Below are 5,243 nucleotides of genomic sequence, written 5' to 3' on the forward strand. Positions count from 1 at the left end.
AGAAGCAAATAATAATTGAATATAAGTTCATGTTTGATTAATACTATGATTTGAATTACTTTATTTTCTTAAAAGAACAGATTCGATCAAGAGTTTTAAGACCACAGCATTAGTTGGATACAGACTTTAACAGGAATTTTACGTAAGGACAATTCAATTGGAAAATCAAAAAAAAGAGGGACGAAATATACCAGAGGGTCAGTCAAACTCATAAATCGAAAATAAAATGACAACGCCATGGCTAAAATGAAAAAGACAAACAGACAAACACAAGTACACGTGACACAACATAGGAAATAACGAATAAGAAACACAAACCCCACCACAAACTGAAGGTGACCTCAGATGCTCCGGAAGAGTAAGCAGATCCTGCTCCCTATGTGACACCTCAACATATATCTGACATCATATATCTACACAACATTCAACAAGAAGGAAATCCTGGATAATTATAAGTATGTTCTATTCATTTTGGGAAATTTTAACCAAAGATTACGAGCTGAATCGTTATTTACTGTGTTGGATACTTCAACTACACTAGAGTCCTTATCAACAACTTTATATGGCTGGGTCGTCCAAGTGACCATTGAAACCTCTTTTTAAATTTTTAACATTAACTTTATCAGCAATCGAAGAAGGACCTCAAAGTTTTTTTGAAACAACTTATTCTAAAAGTGACGTGAATCAGATGTGGAAAATAAAAATTCGAAAGAAACATACAGTTAAGACTCTCTTATCTTGCAAAAGAGATATTAAAAAAATGACTTTTCTTCACTTTACACAAGTATTTCTCATTCAAAAGTAAAAGACAAATTGTAAGAGTTGATCAGCCATTGCCTACAGATAACATAAAACATAAAAGCATGTGTGGGACACATCGTACATTTCTGAAACTGGCATTATCAAGATGCTTGATTTCTTGATCGAAAACATATGTGTTACGTTTCGGGGACGTGTTTTTCAACAAAACATTGATATACCCATGTGAGGTAACTGTGTTCCTCATCTTGCAGACTTGTTCCTTTATTTATATAAATACACAAATCATAGATACCAGGATTAAAATTTTATAATTACGCCAGACCCGCGTTTCGTCTACAAAAGACTTATCAGTGACGCTCCAATCAAAAAATGTTTAAAAGGCCAAATAAAGTACGAAAGTGGAGAGCATTGAGGACCAATATGAGACTTCATGAATTATCTTCTTAGTAGGAAAAAAGCAGTATCCCTTCTAATGTCTTAGTAGGAAAAAAGCAGTATCCCTTCTAATGTCTTAGGACAAAAAAAGCAGTATCCTTTAACGTTAATTTCTGCTATAAAGATGTTGTTTTCTAACTAATTAATTCTAAATTTGGGTGCTATGTTGAACACATCTATCTCATCGGACTTGAGATAAAGAATACAACCGAAAAAATAAGGTTACGTCTAGAAATTTGCAATGATTGACGGTTGAAAACAAAACCAAATAATAAACGATATTCCAGGGATTTTATTTCCTATCATGATTTCCTTGATAAAGGACTTCTGCCCACAAGGAAGCTACTACACCAATACATTGTATTTTCAAATGCTAAAAGTGAAGCATTCCGTCATATTTTTTACGGACGTCATGACATGTTTGTTAGCCGTTATGTTATATCTATCCACAGATGACGACATATATGCTCCAATTGTGGTAACTTCAATGTCAACCCCTTTACCCCGAATGACATCTGTACTGATATTCACATTACCAACAAGATAATGCTACATGTTGAGCAGGATCTACTCACCTTTCTGGAACATCTGAGATTACCTCCAGTTTTGGTAGGGTTTATGCTGCTCTCTTTTTTTTTGTTATTTTAGTTGTGTTTTGTTTTTGTCTGCTGATCTTTTTGTTTTTAACAATTTCGTATCGATGATAAGTGTATTCAGTAGTCCTTTCGTATACTTTAAGTGACTTTATACTACAAGAAATGTCCTCAACATCAAAGTCTTGAACAGAATGAACAAATAAGATAAGCAAAAGACACCAAAGGAATTGTCATACTCATAAGTCGAAAACAAATTGACAATGCCGTGGGAAAAAACGATTAAAATCCAATACAGAAAACTAAGTTTCCAGGTGCTCCAAACAGGTAAGCAGATCCTGATCCACATGTGGCATTTGTCTTGTTGCTTCTCTAAGTAAAACGCCGGTGATACAACGGTATGTCGCATTTGAGGGAAAAAAATGGTTGATGATAACCATACGACAATTACAAAACATTCATCTGTGAAACAGATTACTCAAAGCGGTCAACAAACTTGTGATGGCGTCTGTACAATTTTCAAATGGTTAATTTCAACTTCAACTCTTATTTTAATAGCTTATAAATCCTTTACTAACTAAATCTTCATAAGAAATAAAAGCTCTGGAATATCTTTAAATAAATATACAGACAAAATTGACTACTTGGGAGACTGTAATTTGAACAAGCATCAGAAGAACGGACTGACTTCTTTCTTTCTCTTTATTGTCTCTCTCTGTATCTCAATCAGTGGAGAAACAAAAGGTACAGAAAATCTATCGGAAAAGTTAGTTCGGAGAAACTGGTTTTGTCTCTCTAAAGTTGTAAACACAGGGATAAATACACTGCGCATGTAAGACACCATTACTAATAGCTTATTAGTTGATGCTATGAACAAGCCTTAAATACGAGATCTGCTGCTATAGAAGTCATACTATTTCACATGTATATGTTACTGAATTTAGATTTCTTTATAGCATGGTAAGTAACATTTACACCACATAAAAGATAAAAATAACAAGAACAGACGAATAAAACCAAAAACAAACACGAAAGGAAAGGAAAACACAAGAGACGACAGGCAAAACTGAACACGTGTACATAATTCCCTTTCTAACTATGTTTTACCTTGAAGTAGTTTGCATCAACGAGTTTGTTCAAAACATGAAATCAGCATGCTTTGTAGCTACAATGTACAGTCGGTTGAAAGAATAAAAAGAATGCGGTGGCAATGGTCGCAATTAACATGAATTTATGGACAACTATCAAAAGAAAGTATGTTTCTATATGGTTGTACTTCATATTGGTAAGGTGCTGTTCTATTGTGTGTACAAAGTCCGTGTTTAATAGAGATAGTAAGAAAATCCAATACACCTGCGATATCGTTATAAGCAATGGAAAAAAGTGCCTTACAAAAACTTCTGTACGTCAAATCTTATTTCAGACGTAGGGATAGTATATACTTTTGTTTCATCAAAGCAATATGGGTTTACGGAGCGGTTGAACTATTATATTTAGATGTAAGATTATCAATTGGTGCAAGTTAATAAGACCATACATATTTTTTTATTCTCGAAATAACATTTCATTAAAAACAGCAGCAATACACCAAGGAGCAATTACTTAGCCATAAATCAAATAAAAACAGCAATCATGGCAACACAAAATGAAAAAAAACACATACAACTCTCAACAAAACACTACACAAAAGCTCAACATGATACTAGTATGGAAATTTACGATTGAGGAACGCGAACTCAACAAAAAAAAACAGGTGAACGCATATGAGTTCTGAAATTGTGGCATTGTCTTTTCCATTGGTAACACACGTATTGTTACTGTTGTTTAGAAACTAATTGTGAATTGATAAATGTCTCTTGTCTGATCCGAAGAAACTACCGACTTACAAAACTGTTTGTTTTGTAAATTACTTTATTCTTAAACTTGACCGAACGCAAACATTTAATAGATGACTGCTCAGTGTATTTTTAAGAGCTATTGTGCTATTGTTCTGTGTCAGTTTTTATTGTAGAAGGAGGTTGGTTTGCCCGGAGAGAACCACTGACTTTTGTAGAAGGATAAATGACAATCATAGACAATTAAGATTGCAGCACAAAAGTTTGAAATTGTAGCATTGTTTTCAGGGTAAAAGAAGTTGAAATTAACCAGAAAATACAAAACAAAAACAAAAGTTGAAAGCTACACACATATTACACTGAATCAAGGCAAAACCTAAACAAATACTTAAAACTTAGATACGAATACACTCTACTAGAGGCAACTGTTGAGTTACTAATTGCAAGTAAAAATTATGTGGCTACATTAGAAAATGACTTTACCAAGTCAGGAATATTACAGTTGTTTTCCATTCGTTTGATGTGTTAGAGGTTTTAATATTGTCATTTGATGAGGTATTTCCGGATTATTATTTTCATTGGAGTTTTTTTTATGACATGTCATCTTTTTTTTAAACCAATACTCCTTACCGGTCAAACAAAATCCTGAATACGTCCTGATTCCTGTGACATTTTTGAAGAAATTACTTCAACTTCATCATTTGGTATTCTTGAATTAATATTTTTTTTAAAAAGAAGTTACGTTCCATAAATGAAATCATGTCTTATCCACAGCGCCCTATGTGTAGGTAGTTTTTCAGTAAGTCAGAAGTGCAGGGTTGATTGCCGATGAAGTAGATTATTATAATTTGTAAAAGGTTGCCTGAAGCATTTGAAAAACCCAGCAATATAGATAGTACACTTGTGGTATTGTTGATGTCCATCACAGTGAAGGCAGATTCGGGTTTTTTTTGTTTGTGTTTTGTTTGTTATCTTTTATTTTACTCGCATGCACTGTGTATCTAAAAGTAGGCCCGCAATTTTAAAACTTAAAGACATAGAAAAATGGTAGCCAGTCTGATTTTATGCCACGAAACGAATAGGTATGTTGTAGATTAGTAAACACAAATCTGAATTAAGAAGTTTCAAAGTTTCATAAAAGGGCGGACCAAAACATCGTTAAGGTAAAGGTTTAATTCCTAAGGTTCATTTCTTAATGTATTTATGTTTGTGCCTGGACTATCAACCAACAGTCAAATGAAATTCTTACATCCTCCGGCAGTTAGGGAACACATCAGTAAAATTTGAGTTAAAGAAGAGTGTCAGTTTCGTTGTGCGAGACATTATAATACGCAGCAACGTTCGGTTTTCCCCTGTGTTAACGAAAAGGAAAGAGAAAGAGTGCCGGACTTTCTGGACGTTAAAGAACTATTTGAGAGATTTGAAGGCGTCATTTTACAACGTATACTTTGAAATTCAGATTCTACCATAAGTAACTAATGTTAGTTGTTGAGGAATGCTTAAAATGTTTAGGAACATTAGCAGCTGGAGTATTTATTAATACATTTACCAAAATTAGCCGGACTATTTTGGAATATTTTAGTGTTATGTGTACCCAATATTGAAACTACTACAGAAA

This window comes from Mytilus trossulus, chromosome 9 (assembly GCF_036588685.1).
Source record: "Mytilus trossulus isolate FHL-02 chromosome 9, PNRI_Mtr1.1.1.hap1, whole genome shotgun sequence".
Classification (NCBI taxonomy): domain Eukaryota; kingdom Metazoa; phylum Mollusca; class Bivalvia; order Mytilida; family Mytilidae; genus Mytilus; species Mytilus trossulus.